The sequence below is a fragment of the Rhinolophus hipposideros genome (genome assembly GCF_964194185.1).
Source record: "Rhinolophus hipposideros genome assembly, chromosome: 9".
Taxonomy (NCBI): domain Eukaryota; kingdom Metazoa; phylum Chordata; class Mammalia; order Chiroptera; family Rhinolophidae; genus Rhinolophus; species Rhinolophus hipposideros.
Window position 1 is genome coordinate 62,241,061 of NC_138055.1, and position 14,545 is coordinate 62,255,605.

General features: G+C 42.5%; 1 pseudogene across 1 annotated transcript in view; it reads left to right on the forward strand.

The window, feature by feature from the left end:
- The window catches only part of LOC308501914 (outer mitochondrial transmembrane helix translocase-like), a 53,527-nt pseudogene continuing 38,982 nt past the window's right edge, over positions 1–14,545 (forward strand). Inside the window, exons 1-2 of the transcript in view lie at positions 1–189; positions 3,128–3,254. The product of the transcript in view is annotated as an outer mitochondrial transmembrane helix translocase-like (transcript). The remainder of the gene's footprint in view (positions 190–3,127; positions 3,255–14,545) is intronic.

The window sequence follows — 14,545 nt, forward strand, 5'->3', positions numbered from 1 at the left end:
ATGGAGATGTCCTCCGTAGCAGGAGAGCCAGAAGAGCTCTTGGAGGTCTCCGGGTTCCGTCTTCCGCTGAGCGTAAGCGACTCTCGGGGAACGTCCCTGCTAGATGAGCGTTTCCCTGCTGGAATACTCTCCGCAGGAAGACTCCTGCGTGGGGCATCTCATTTTGTGGTGCGGCAGCTCTGTGAGAAAGTACGTTCCATGTTAAGCTAAACCCCACCTCCCTTTGACCTCCCTGAATCATTTCTCATATAATTTCCAGGCTCTTCAGTTCCGGGTAATTCGGTACTTATTTATTGGACAGCTTTAGGTCCCTGTGCTAAGCAATCTGGGCTCCTCTGGAGACCATGCGGTTTGCCAATGTCCTTCTTCCTATGTCTTGCCTGGAATGAGACAGAACATTCCAGGGGAGGTCCAATTCATGCCAAATGTAAGGGCAGTTACTGCACTTGATCTGGAGCCTTCTAGCTGATAAGAGTGCATTAACTTTTTATATACTGTAACAATGTTTGTTCATTTGAGTTTGAGCTGGATTTCGATTCCTAGGGCTCTTTTCTCAAGCCCTTTCCATCCTGTTTTTGTTTTCTTTTTTTGCTTTTATTAATGGACATTTTCACTGACTACAAACCCAGGTCTTTATCTTTACTCATCCATTCATTCAATTAGTGGTTACAGAGCACCTCACAGTCCCACGTGTCACTTAGCTGGGAGACATGACAATTATTCTACCTTTTCTTTCATTTAGTGTAACCGCATCTTCCAGGGCTGTGTCATTCACAGATTCGAAACGTATGCCTGCTCCGATTTCATCCTAATTGATAAAACATGACAGCTTGTGCTTGTTTGTTCTACAGGAACTTTAGAAGGACCTGACTAATTCTTATGGAATCTGATTCCCCAGGAACATGAATGAAATTTAGCTTGGGTTTGGGATTCTATTTATCATTGTGTTGTAAAAATGGTGTTTTAAAAAAATTCCAAGTGGTTACTTCATGCTGTCCTCCTATCCACATGAAGCGCTGCTGATATTTAGTTTCTGGAGCTTAATTATTGTTTGGGGGAAATGGGAACTTGAAGGCCCTTTTTAGTAGAACTGTCTGGAGCTTCTGATTTAGAAGGGTGAGCAGCAGCAAAGGCCAGCAGCCTTAGCTTTAGGGGGGAGTAAATGTTTTTAAGAAGCCATCTGTTAGGAACTGGAAATACAGCAGGCATATATTTTCGTACAAACATGTTGACCTGAGTTCCAATTCTGGTTTCGTTTGTGCCTTGCTACAGTAACTCATGAATGTCACACTGGTCAGACCAATACTCCTCTGTACCACTAGAAGAATAACCAACTCAAGTGGTTCCAAGTACTCAGTAAGTGTTGGACTCAACTCTTGAAATGACTTTATTGATATAGTGTCTGTATAAATACTAGATGGGTTATTAAATATTAGCTATTTTGTGTTTCAAGTATTTTGTTATGATGAAGTTTAGGAATAGCTTTCCACCTCCAGTTTTGGTACCTAGTTACTCATTTTGGTAAATGACAAGATTAATAATTAGATAATGTTGCAATGATTACATTTCAGATATTCACCGTATGTGTTGATTTGGTATTTCTACATGCATATTCCTATAATACCTAAGCTTTCAGTTTTAATTGAATTGTTTCATTAAACTGTGATGACATCATAAATAGGAAAACAGATGAAAATTAACTGGACACAAGACTCTGAATCCCAAGAACTGTATGTGATACATTAATGGGCAATTAAGCACAGTGATGAAAGAAATATTTACATTGGGTGCTACATTTTGTTATGCAAATAGAATATACATTTCCTAGAGAAGTCCCTAAAACGAATCTAGATTTAGAGAGAAACCTTTGACTCACAGATTCTAGTTGATTGATAGATTGTCTTTCCTAAGCTTGTAGGACACACACTCTCTTTGTTTCCCTCCTGCCTCATCGATTGCTGCTTTTTAAATCTCTTTTGCTGGTTCCTCCTTTTCTTTCCACTCATTTAACTTTGGAGTTTCCTGGGCCTCCACTGTTGGTCCTCTTTATCTACATCCACTCCCTTGGTGACTTGTTCCAGGCTCATGTCTTTACATACCATCTGTGTGCTAACAACTCCCAAATTTATACCTCCAGTCCAGAATACTTCTGACTTCCAGACCTACAGATCCACTTACTACACATCTTTGCATAAAAACCTCCAAACATGGTCCTGGCCGTCCCTTCCAAACCTGCTTCCCTCAGTTTTCTCATCTCCGTTAATGATAACTGGGAGTAGCAGTTTATAAGTTCAGAGTGGTAACAAGGGGCCAGATCACAGAAAGACTTGTAAGGATGTTGAGTTTCCTCTGAGTAAGATGAGAGTCATTGGAGGGTTTTGAAGAAGAACAAAATGAAATGAAATGAAATGAAATGATCAAACTTATATTTTTCAAAGGCTCATTCTGGCTGTTTTGCTGAGAACAAACAGTAGGGGCCCAAGGATATAACTGAGGAGACCAGTTAGGAGGCTATTGCAATAGCCCAGGTGTGAGAGCCTGGTGGCTTGGATCAGTGTAGCAGTGGAGATGATGAGAAGTGGTTAGGTGCTGGATGTATTTTGAAGGCAGGATGCAGTGTGTGGGGGAAAAAAGAGAGAAGTCAAGGATGGCTCCAAGACATATAGTGTGGGCAACTGGAAGGATGGAGTTACCTTCAACTGAGATGGGAAAGACAACATGTTGAATTTGGGATAACTATTAGATATAGAAGTGAAATATTTCAATGGGAAGTTGAATATTCTAGTCTGGCTTTCAGGAAGGATGTCTGGACTGGCAGTATATAAATTTGGGCATCATTGACATATAGATAGTATTTAAATCCTAAAGGCTGGACGAGATCGCTGAAGTCTAAAATATTTCAAAGAAAATTTCCTATAGACCTAGAGTAGAGGTTCTCAGCCCAAGATGATTCCCTACTCCACCCAGGGGATATTTGGCAATGTCTGGAAGTATTTTTGATTGTTACAGTTGGGGGAAGGGTTGCTACTGATGTTTAGTGGTTAGAGGTCAAAGATGCTGCTACGTATCCTACAATGTGTAGGATAGTCCCCTACACCCAGAATTTTCTGGCCCCAAATGTCAATAGTGCCAAAGTCGAGAAACTGCTGTGTGGATGGAGAAGACCAACGAGCGAGTCTGGGATACCCCACAACATTTAAGAAGTAAGGTAGAAGAGGGGGAAGCAGCAAAGGAGACTGAGAAGGAGCAACCAGGCAAGTCAGACAAAATCAAAAGTTGTGGATCGTGGAAGCCAAGTAAAGAAAGTTTATCAAGAAGGAGGTGGGTCAAATACTTCTGGTTAGTTAAATAAGGTGAGAACTGAAAATTAATCATTGTGTTTAGCAACGTGCACACCTTTGGCAATCTTTTCATTTTTTAAAAAAATTTATTTTTATTTTTATTTTTTTTATTTTTTTTACCTTTGGCGATCTTGACAGAAACAGTTTTAGTGTATGTGGTGTGTGGATTTGAGATAGAATGGAAGGAAAGGTATTGGACAATTAGTAATGAAAAGTCTTTGGAGAGTTTTGCTGCTAAAGGAACAAAGAAATGAGGCAGTGGCTGACCAGAGAGAAGTACCAGAGAACTGGTCACGAGTTTTGTGTGCTGACTCTAGGACCACAACCAGGAAATGAGGCAAAGGCCCTAAAACTAAGGACAAGGTAGGTTGAGGTTAAAAAAATTCAGGACACATGTCAAGAATGAGGCGAAGGTCTAGGGATGAATTATTTTGGGGTGTTGGCTTCATGGGTCAGATGCAGGCCTGATGGCTTAGGACAAGCTGGGCTAGACCAGTTTTAAGAACTCTATTCTTTATAAGCTATCTTTCAAATAACGGACTGGAGTCGGCTACATGACTTCTTCACAGTTACTCAACACAAGATCCTATTATCTCTAACTTCTAGCAGCAGACTTATTTTGTGTTGCTTTGAAGGTGCAGGTAAATTTCAGGGCAATGGATGTCTCGACTATTGCAGTAGCCATTTATCTGACTCCAGCTTTCTCCCCTACAGTCCTTCTTTACTTCCAGAATGATCTTTCTAAATGCGAATCTGACTGTATGATCCCCCTAAAAACTGTTTATAAATTCCCATTGTAGATGAGATATTCAGTTGGTACAAAAGTAATTGCAGTTTAAAAGGTTAAAAATATTTGCAAAGACCTCAATTACTTTTACCAACCTAATAACAAATGAGGCTACCTTGTGTGACATACAGTTTACCCTGGTCTTGGTTCCCACCTATGGTTTCCAGCCTCATCTCCTGCTTCTCTCTGCCTTGCGGTGTGTCCTGGACTTCCCCACAGCTGAGGATTCACATGTACACCACCTAGTTTCACACCTCCGTACCTGTGCCCGTCGTACTGCTTGTCTGTCTGTGGTTGGCCACCCCCTGATCATTGTTTAGGATTCATTTCTTTTAGGAAGCTATATCAAGTAGAATTACATTTGGTTGTAAGTGATTTAAAATAGCACTGGCTTTGCTGCTGTTCTGAAGTGGGAACATAAGGAAGACAGGGCTCTTTAGAGGACCATAGAGAGGAAGATCAGATGCTTCCACAATCTTTCCTTGGAATAACTATCGCCTAACTGGGACTGGCAGATCTCAGACTGGCCTCTCTTAGATCCTGACGCTATGCTGTTGTTGCTGCCTGTTACCTGCCTTCAGCTCTATAAGGTCAAATAGTCCGCCATTTTTGTTTTGTGTTGTTTCAAAACTTGTACTGAGCCATGTTTTCGATGAATTTTTCAGTTCATGTATTCAGTTGATGACTGTTTGATTCATGTGCCAGCTCTCTGTAACCTAGTGTCTAAAAAGCTGGTTTCTTCTGGTGTAATCATCAAGGTTGCAGAGGTGTAGACTACAAGACCATCACCCCTCTGGAAACTTTCACATTCGTGAGAAGAGTTACACAGAGCCTCATGCTTCTCTGCTCATTTCATGCAATTATGTGTTTCAAAAACAATGGTCAATCCCTTGCCACTTGCCAGACACAGTGCTTGGTGATCGGAAGGCCGGATGAAAGACCTTCCTTGTCCTACAGGAGCTGCAGCCTAGCGTAAGTAAGGGCAGCAAACAAAGCGACAATGTGGAGTATGGACGGTGTTTAGATTAAGGTATACCTGAGGTGTTATTTGAGTCCAGAAGAAGGGTATGTGATCGATATGAGGGTGTCAGAGGCTCAAGGAAGTGATGCTTGAACTCAGCGACGACGGACTGAGTGATGAAGAGTAAGCAGGAAGCTAACGTGGGGTAAACCAGCGGGCGTTTCATGGAAATAGAACTCCCCATAATTTCCATCAACCCTAACTTACATCACCCCAAATGAATACACAATCAAAGAAAAAACAACAACAATGTGCATGGTGGGCAAACATTATTTTAATGCAACTCCCTTAATCTCCATCACCCTCACCCCAAGTTATCCCAAATAAATATATAACACAAATCCCCTAATTTTAACTAGATTCCTACCTGAATCCTCTCCTATAGAGACTTCTGGAGGTGTTACTGCCCTGTATCCCTCACCCCCTCCTACCCTCAAACTCATCCTTATCCATCATACCTATAAACCAGCAATATCCTTGGGCTCAGCCAAAGGGAAGGAAGAGAAGAGATGGGTGGAGTTGAAGGACGAGGCAAGGCTCAGGGGCGGGATGCTTTGGGAGGTGTAAGGACCAGGAATAGGGTGGAGATGCCTACTGCACGTGTTATATGGCATTATGTGGCACATCTCCTCTGCCTGATACCTCCACAGAACCCTTGCTCTGTCTGGTGGTGGTGGTGGGCAGGGTCTTATTCACCAGTCAGGGCGTGTTATGGAAATAATCTGTGTGAAATGTGACTAAGGGGATCTTGCTAAGGGCTATAGTGAGGAAGGGACAGATTTGAGCAGGCTTATTTATTTATTTTTTTACTGCCTTCTTCTGATTGTAAAATAAATACAGGCTCATTGTACACAATTTGGAAAATATAGGAAATTAAATTGTACAAAATTACCATAAATTTCAACATCTAGTGGTAAGATCTGTTTATATTGTAGAATATTTTTTCAGTATATTTTCTATTCATATTCGGATGAATTGTATATGTTATCTATTTTATATACTTGGGATCCACATTTTGTACAGTTTTTCCTGATACTTCTTTTTCATTATTACGGTAAAATATACATCACATAAAATTTTGTTGTGTTAACTGTTTTTTAAGAAGATTTTTGTTAAAAAATATAGCTAACATACAACATTATATCAGTTTCAGGTGTATACCACAGTTGTTTAACATTTATATAACTCAAGTGATCACCGTAAGTCCCGCAACCATCTGACACTGTACCACGCTATCACAATATTATTGACTCTATTCTCTATGCTGTGCATTACATCCTCATGACTTATTTGTTTTATACCTGGAAAAAAATTGAACCTCTGATTCTCCTTCACCTTTCCCCTCCCTTTTTAATTTTTCAATTACAGTTAACATTCAATATTATTTTGTGTTAATTTCAGGAGTACAGCATAGTGGTTAGACATTTGTATAATTTAAGAAGTGATCCCCCTGACTAGTCTAGTACCCACCTGGCATTTTAACTGTTTTTAAGTGTACAGTTCTGTGACATTAAGAACATTCACGTTGTTGTGATTCCTGGTACTTCTTGAGCATGTTCTACCTGTAGATATTGGTCCTCCTTTAATTCAAAAAAATTCCCTTCCAGCATATCTTGATTATTTCTTTGGTTCCATTTGGTGTGTGTGTGTGTGTGTGTGTGTGTGTGTGTGTGTGTGTGTAACAACACAACATACCCTGAATCTACATTTGGAGGAGAGTGCAACCAGGGTTTCAGTGGTTTCTCTAATCTTACCCTCGTGGGCTGCTCCAGAATTTCGGTGTTTGCTTTGATAAGGATGAGACACGCCAAAAAAGTACTGTGCAGGTAAACCCAGGACTTAGAATGCAAAGGGCTTGTGGTAGCCTTCCGAAGAACCAGAGCCCCATGTGTTAGGAGTGAATGCCTATAAGCAAGAATGGCCTTACTTTCCCAGGTCACCTGCAGAGAGAAATAATCTCTCAACAGAGAATTGTTCCTCTGATGATGCGTGCATCTTGGCATGTGGAGTTCAATTGACTGTTCTCTGTCTTAGAGCCAAGAATCTGGAAAGTGGGTGGGAACAACAGATGTGACTCAGTCTTTCACAATAGCACTGGAGAGAACTTATCAACACTCAGTTAACAGGCAGAAACTTAATGAGGATGATGATGAAGGCTTGGCATATGTGAGGGTGTGAGTGAGGAAGAGGGCTGGGCTCTGGGATTGTAGGAGGCGGTTTCAGTACCTAGCTCAGGGCTGAGCACGGTACTGCTAACGCTAAGCTGGACATTTCCTTCCTGAGGGAGGGTCTGCTCAAACCTGATTTCAAATGAACTGTTTGTTTCGGTTTTCTAATTTTCTTAGTTTTTAATAGATTGTGAGCAAACTCAACGGAACGCTAGTCACATAGATTGACTAACTGCTTCATTGTTAATAAAACACCAAAATTAAATACTTGTGTGCTCCAGAGATACTCAATTCTTGTAACAAAACTTATACTGAAGGGATAGTTCCAGACCGACAACATGCTGGGAAGGAAATTTTTCTAAATTAAAAAGTAAATTTGATACTCAGGAGGCAGTGTGTTGTGAAGAGAGGGCTAAAGCTCCAGATTTGGATAATTTAAAATGATAAATGTGGGTTGAATTAGGTAACTTAGAAGAGCGCGTCTTTCTCTAAAATTCTTGACAGCCTCCTTTTCTTTTTCTTGTTTGGGTCAGTAGCCGCGCGATTCCTCTAGTTGCCTAACTAGTCCCCATGTCATCTCCCTTCCTGGTCTCCATGTATCTCAGCAGCTATAGAGGAAAGAACCGAGTCTGGCCTTCCCTTTGTCACATCACATATGTCTCCAAGTTCGTTTCCTCATTTGTTATAGAGAGCAGGTTTAAACCTCTTGCCATCGAGGGTAGAGAGAATGCGCGTAAAGCACAGAGCTCAGCCCCAGGCACAGAGCAGGGCCTCGGTACATGTTAGTTAGTATCGAATTAAGAGCTAAAGCTTAATAATAGCGCCACACTAGCTCTTCCTCTATGCTAGGCACTGCTCTACAAGCACTTCACATATATTTACCAATTTAAGTTTTGCAACAGTCTTTTAAGGTGGATAGTAGTATGACCCATGTATCTTTTTCAGATGAGAAAACTAAGGCAGAGAGAGGTTTCATAACTGGCCCAAGATCACACAGTCAGTAAGTGGTAAAACCAGGATTTGAACCTTGGACATTCAGACTTCAACGTCTGTGTTCAGCCACCAAAGTCTTTTGATTCTGGCTTTGGAAAACTGTCTCTTATTTTGGTTTATCCCTTTGCACTCAATGCTCTGAGGTTATAGTCACAGCCTTCAGACTGGTCTTGTTTCCAGCCTTTCCCTTACTCCAGTCGAGTCTCCTCTCTGCCCCGAAGGTGTCTTCCTAAAATACACATCTGTTCACAAGTCACCCCAACTTGAAAAGCGATGGCTTCTATCTGCTTACAAGACCAAGTAAGTGGATAGTCCTGAGTGTGGCAGTCGGCGCTCTGCTGCGATGTGGCCCCTGCCTACCTTTCCAGCCTCATTTTTCTACTGGCCGTTTCCCTGTACTGGCCACTCCAGCCGAAGGAGACCATTTGCTGCCCTCTGTGTGCTCGTGGGTGCTTTAGCTCATTCTAGTCCCTGGACTTGGAATTCTCCTCCCTAATATGTCTGAGCGTCTTTCAGGGTCTGATTGAAATATTAGCTCCTCTCTAAAGCCTCTCCCAGTCCTCTCAGATCCCACCGTGGTTCCTTCTCAGTGTGGCCAGACTTTCGCATGCCCCAATGACACTGCACATAGCTACACATTTATATTTGAGGCAGGGAAAGAGACCCTCCTTTATTTTTGTGCCCTAGCACAAAGTAGAGACTCACTAAACCCTGATTAGGTTATGATCTAAATTGAAAAAGGTAAAGGAAAAAATGTGCTTTATTGTTTTGCTAATTTTACAAGTAACCAGGCTCTTTAAGATGAAATTAGACAATAAAATCAAGAGTCAAATCACCCCTCAGCTGGCTATTTAGAGACAATCACTATGAATACTGTAGTATATTTATCTCTAGACCTTTTTCTAGGTATGTATGAACATAGAGGTAGAGATTTTTCTATAAATAAAAATGGGATCACACTATGACTCCTTTTTAAGGTGTTCTTTTGGCTCAATGTGCCATAGGCACCTTTCTGTGTGAAAAATATGGAGCTGGACCATTACTTGTTTAAACAATCACCCTATGTTAGGATTTTAGGTTATTCCAATATTTCCCCACTATTATAAACAATACTGGGCTAAGTATCCTTGTACACACATCTTTGTCCCCTTTTCAATTATTTTTTTAGGATAACTTTCTAGAAGTTATCCACATCGGTTACCCGTTGGTCAAAGGGCATGCAGTTTATGAAGATTTTGGTTACATATTACCAATTTACCTTACAGAAAGATTGTGTCAATTTGCATAAATATTCCCAGTGAGTGAGGTTTCCCCTTTCACCTCTCTCTCTCTCTCTCTCTCTCTCTCTCTCTGTCTCTGTCTCTGTCTCTGTCTCTGTCTCTCTGTCTCTCTCTCTCTCTCCCACGCTGAGGTTTATGAATGTTTCTAAAATTCTTGACAGCCTCCTTTTCTTTTTCTTGTTTGGGTCAATAGCAGCGCTATTCCTCTAGTTGCCTAACTAGTCCCCATGTATCTGTTAGGTATATTTTATTTTATAAACTTGTTTAGGTATATTTTGTGGACTGGTGTCAGGCCGCAGTCACAAACAGCACCGTTTCTTAGGGAAGAAACTACCTAAAGGGCCAACTTAGAAACAACCTTCCTCCACAAGTGGGGGGTGACCGGTGCGAAATATCCTGGGATCTGTCTTTAACACCATTCATTAGAAAACATACCGAGGTGTGAGGTGGATCCCTCCAAGTTGGCTTAACTGCTGTGTACCAAAGGACCCCAAAGAAAAATAAGTTCTCCTTTAAGGAAGTCTCGCGACATGCAACCTCATGACAACATGATCATGTTGTTCTAGAGGATATTCATTATGCCATAATGGGGTAAACAGGTCAGTGTATTTAAAACTATATCCAAGGCCCTTTGACAGGATTCAGGACAGGAGATTAATTGGTGAGGTCCCTCCAAATACAGCTTTTAGTCCAGCAAATTATATTTAGACACCCGGCAGTAGAAATATGTAGACAAATTGGAGAGAGTTCAGAGAAAAGCAATAAAAATGATGAAGGGAAGGGAGGGACTGATTTATGAGGAGAGATTAAAGAAACCAAAAACACAGAGCCGAGACCCAGAAATGACTTCAGGGAACATGATAACAGATAGCAAATATTTGAAAGGTGTAACCCACCCAAGTGAGGACTTATTTAGCGTGGTACCCAAAATCATAAAGCAATGGCAGTGAGGTGAACTGAAAGAGAAGAGTTGGACTCAATAATTTATTCAGAGTGTCTTTAAAAGAGGTTAGAAGTTCTCTGATTGGAAACATTTAGCACCAGACAGCACTCAGCCCCCCAAAGCAGAGGATTTTAGACCAGAAAACAAGCAAATAGGCTCTCAGGTTAGATCATGCCAAACTTTGGAGTCCTTCCATGTTGTTACCTCATGGTGACCTTAGAAATATACTATCTGGGGTCCCGAAGGTAAAGTAATATGGCTCATCTTTTTTTCATTTCCTGCCTTTAATGCCTCTTTAAGTTAGCAAGTTTAATCATGTCTGAACACATGCTTCTTCAATAAAGGCTCTCCGCCTGCTGTCTTAGGAATCGAGGTGGGGTGCTGAGGCTATTGTTCAGGAAGACAATTGAGATACCCTGGGTGTCCTTCAATGCCTGTTTGAAATTGTGAAGGAAGCCAGGAAAGAGCTGAACGGTCAGGCTCAGAGCCCACCCGCCCCAAACGTGAGAGGATATATCTCTCACCAGTCAGGCTTCCTAATTTTCGTCCCAATGTTTACCCCAATCACAGAAATGTTGGGGCTTTGTCTCTTCAAGAATTCACACAGACAAGCAGGTCCCAGGGGAGGTGGAGCACGCATGTGAGGGCCTGTTTGGGGCATATGGTCCTGATTTGGGTCTCCTTGTTCTGCTGTCAATAATAGAAAGTTAATTTGCTTGGATTTGTTCCAGCCAGTACTCAATTATCATAAAATGGGGAAGAGAACAACAAGGATCATTGAAACGAACAATAACACACACACACACACACACACACACACACACACACGCCCATTGTTGAAAGCATTGTGCCCCTCCGTGACAAGCCGACAAGTATCTAATAAGCAGTTATCGCGTGCTCCGTGCTGGCACTGGTGCTGTGAGTAACGCTAAAGCTGGCTCTTTGTGTGATATCCAGAATCAGTGCCGTGCAACCAGAGGTGGCAACAGAAAGCAGGAAGGACAAAGGCAGATGCTGCTGCCATCTTTCATTAGGGGTGTGTGTGTGGGTGAGAGAGAGAGAGAGAGAGAGAGAGAGAGAGAGAGAGACGTTCTTTGTAACTTTGACCGTAGACAAGGGCTTCTCTGCCTACTGTGTGACCATAGTCAAACGGTTTGACCTCTCGAAGTCTCAGCTGCCTCATTAGTAAAAGCGGAGATAAGAGCAGCACCCAGCTCACACAAGTTTCAGGTTAGCTAAATAAAACATACAACATGCTTAACCATTCTTGTACAAAGTCTCACCTTTAAAGGTATCTCTTAAGCTGCTGGCCATGTATTCTCAGGAGATCTGTGAGTTCAGTGAGAGAGGTTTTAATTTTTTAATTTTTTGTTATTATTTTAATATTGAATATATTTAATGTTTCCATATAAAAAAACAACAACCAATTGAATCTGATTTTGGACCCTATCTGGAATCACCTGATAACCAAGTACTGCCATTTAATTTTAGTGCCTAGGTTTGCTTTTAGGTTCATAACTGGTGATCACAGAAAGTGACAGTTCTCGCCTTTCTCTTAAAGTGGAGTAGAAGGTCACCCCCACCTCCCATTTCTTCTGTATATGTCTCAAGTTTGAGAAAGACTGGGCTATAATGAACATCAGGGCAGGCAGCGGTGGGTAAGATGGGCGGGAAGATGTGGTACCGTCACCAGGACACCTGCAAGGAGGAAGGCCTAGAAATAGGAAGCAGCATCAGGAAGCAGTCAAGTGTGAGGGGGAAGCCAGGATGATTAGGGTTCAAAAGTCAGCTGACTGTGACCTGGAGCCTAGAGGCCATCTCGGATGTGTGAGTATTAGAGAATCATTGATGTGAACTCCCTTGGCCTGTCCAACTGTAGACACCGACTCGTCTCAAACACCAACATCCTTTCACTCATCTAGCACAACATATGTGTGAAAGGAATGGGTTTGCAGCCCCCTGTGGAAGATTCTGGCCAACACACTAGCGGGGGCAGCCGAAGTGCTCCCTGGGTTACACGGCTGTGAAGACGTTACCCACTCTGCCACCACCAAGCAAAGAAATTGTGAACAGGACAACTTCTGTATGATGAACACAGAATCAGCAGGAGCAGGCTGCTCCCCTGGAATGGCAGTGACAGAGGAGATAGGACAATGCCCCATCTGAGACAATCATAGGGAGGGGTGAAATTGCTTGTATAAAATATCTAATACTGAAACTTGGAGCTGGAGCTAATGCTCCTGCTGTGACTGGCCATCTTGGTGTACTATAATGTAAGCCTCGATTGCACAAGCATTGTCACCTCTCCTCCACCCCCTGGGGCAGAAAACATACCTGGTGCACTTGGCTCAGCTTCCACCTGCCATCCCACAGTGTCCTGGCAGTTCCTGCTCCACGCTGGAAAGAACATACCGCAGCGCACACTCCTGGTTGACTAAAAGGTAGATAGGAGGGAAGAGGCAGGTTTTGGAGGGGGACCCATGGATTAACCTAGCTGAGTCCCAGTTTTCTCATCAGAAAAATGGGGACAGCTTTTGGATGTGAGAAAAGCACCTGGTCCAGACCCTGGCACCTAACAAATTATAGCCATCATCATAATTTAAATTCAGTAGGAGGGGAAACAGTGTGAGGAAGCTTCACTTTCAGTCCAGAGAACACACACTGAAGAAAATTTCAGTTGCTCTGTGATTGGGGCTTTATTTTTGCCTCAACAGGATGCCCTGAGGCTCTCTAGAGAAGACAACAACTGTCTCTTACATCAGGCACATGTAGGCAGCTGAGGATTTTGTTTGCAGGGCCACACGCAGTGTCCCAGATCTGGCTGAGCCAATTTCTGCTCTCCAGCTTAGTTCTGGGGCTTAGAACATGAAGCTATCTGGCTGACTAAAGGATCTCTTTTCATTTTCAGTCTGTGGCTGATTAAGGTGAACTCAAATTTTAAGTATCTGTGTAGGGACCAATATCTGTACACAATGAACGTAGCTCATCGCCTTGGGAAGAATCTGGGCATTCAGGGGCTGGCTCATCCTGAGTGTATTAATCTAATGCAGGCCGGGCCCCTTCACTGTTCTAGGCCTCAATTTCTTCATCAACAAATTCCTCAGGAAACTGGATTAAATGCTATCTACGAAAGGACCCTTCAGCGTTTTCGGTTGATCTGTGAATGCATTACTGGGGTTTCCCCAGTGGTTTCCGATTTTCTTAAAGGCCTCATATTTTAGAAAGGCCGGTTAAGTGAACCCTCACTTATAGGGAACAAGTATTTAATACGAGAGTCATCACAGCCTTTAAATTCTCTTTTACTGTCTACTTTTGGGCTTACTCTACATTGGTATTTCCATGATACAAGACAAGGAAAAGGAGGTGAACACTCTGTGTATGTCCGTAAGGAAAATCTTTGCTGCCTTTGGCTACATCATAGTTCCACCTCATGAGGAGAATTTAAGCCCACTGAGCTATGTTCAGAGACGGGGCTACAATGACCTAGAGGAGCAATCAGAAGATAGAGAACACATGAGTACAGATTCCTCTTTACAAGCTGCCTTCCCAAACCAAGGCTCAAGGGCCTTGGGGTGATCTTATGTGCCTTAAGGAAAATTAAAACACTTTCAAAGTGGGGTCCACCAGCAGTGCAGACCTCTAGATATTGCTGGGCCTGTTTCCAGGATGGCCAACTCTGAGGGTCAGTCCCCCCCTCCTCTTCAGTCCCACTAAGTCAAACTCAGGATAGGGGAGAAATGGTTTATGATGAGCCCCAAGAGGGATGTTGAAATGTGGTCCTGTAATAATGTCATTGTAGGTCCAGGAAACACGAATGGAATTTTATTTGGACGCCGCCGGCTCTAACGTCTGAGGCAGAAAGGAGGGAGCTAGATTTTCTGTAACCTGAGTTGTTCTAACTTTTAAGTGTTTCTGTGCAGTTTGAGGGATCACAAGAGCCCGAGGTCAATGCATTCAGTGGTCTTACTAACTCCTACACAGAAGCAGACAGACACGTTTCCAGGAGGACCCT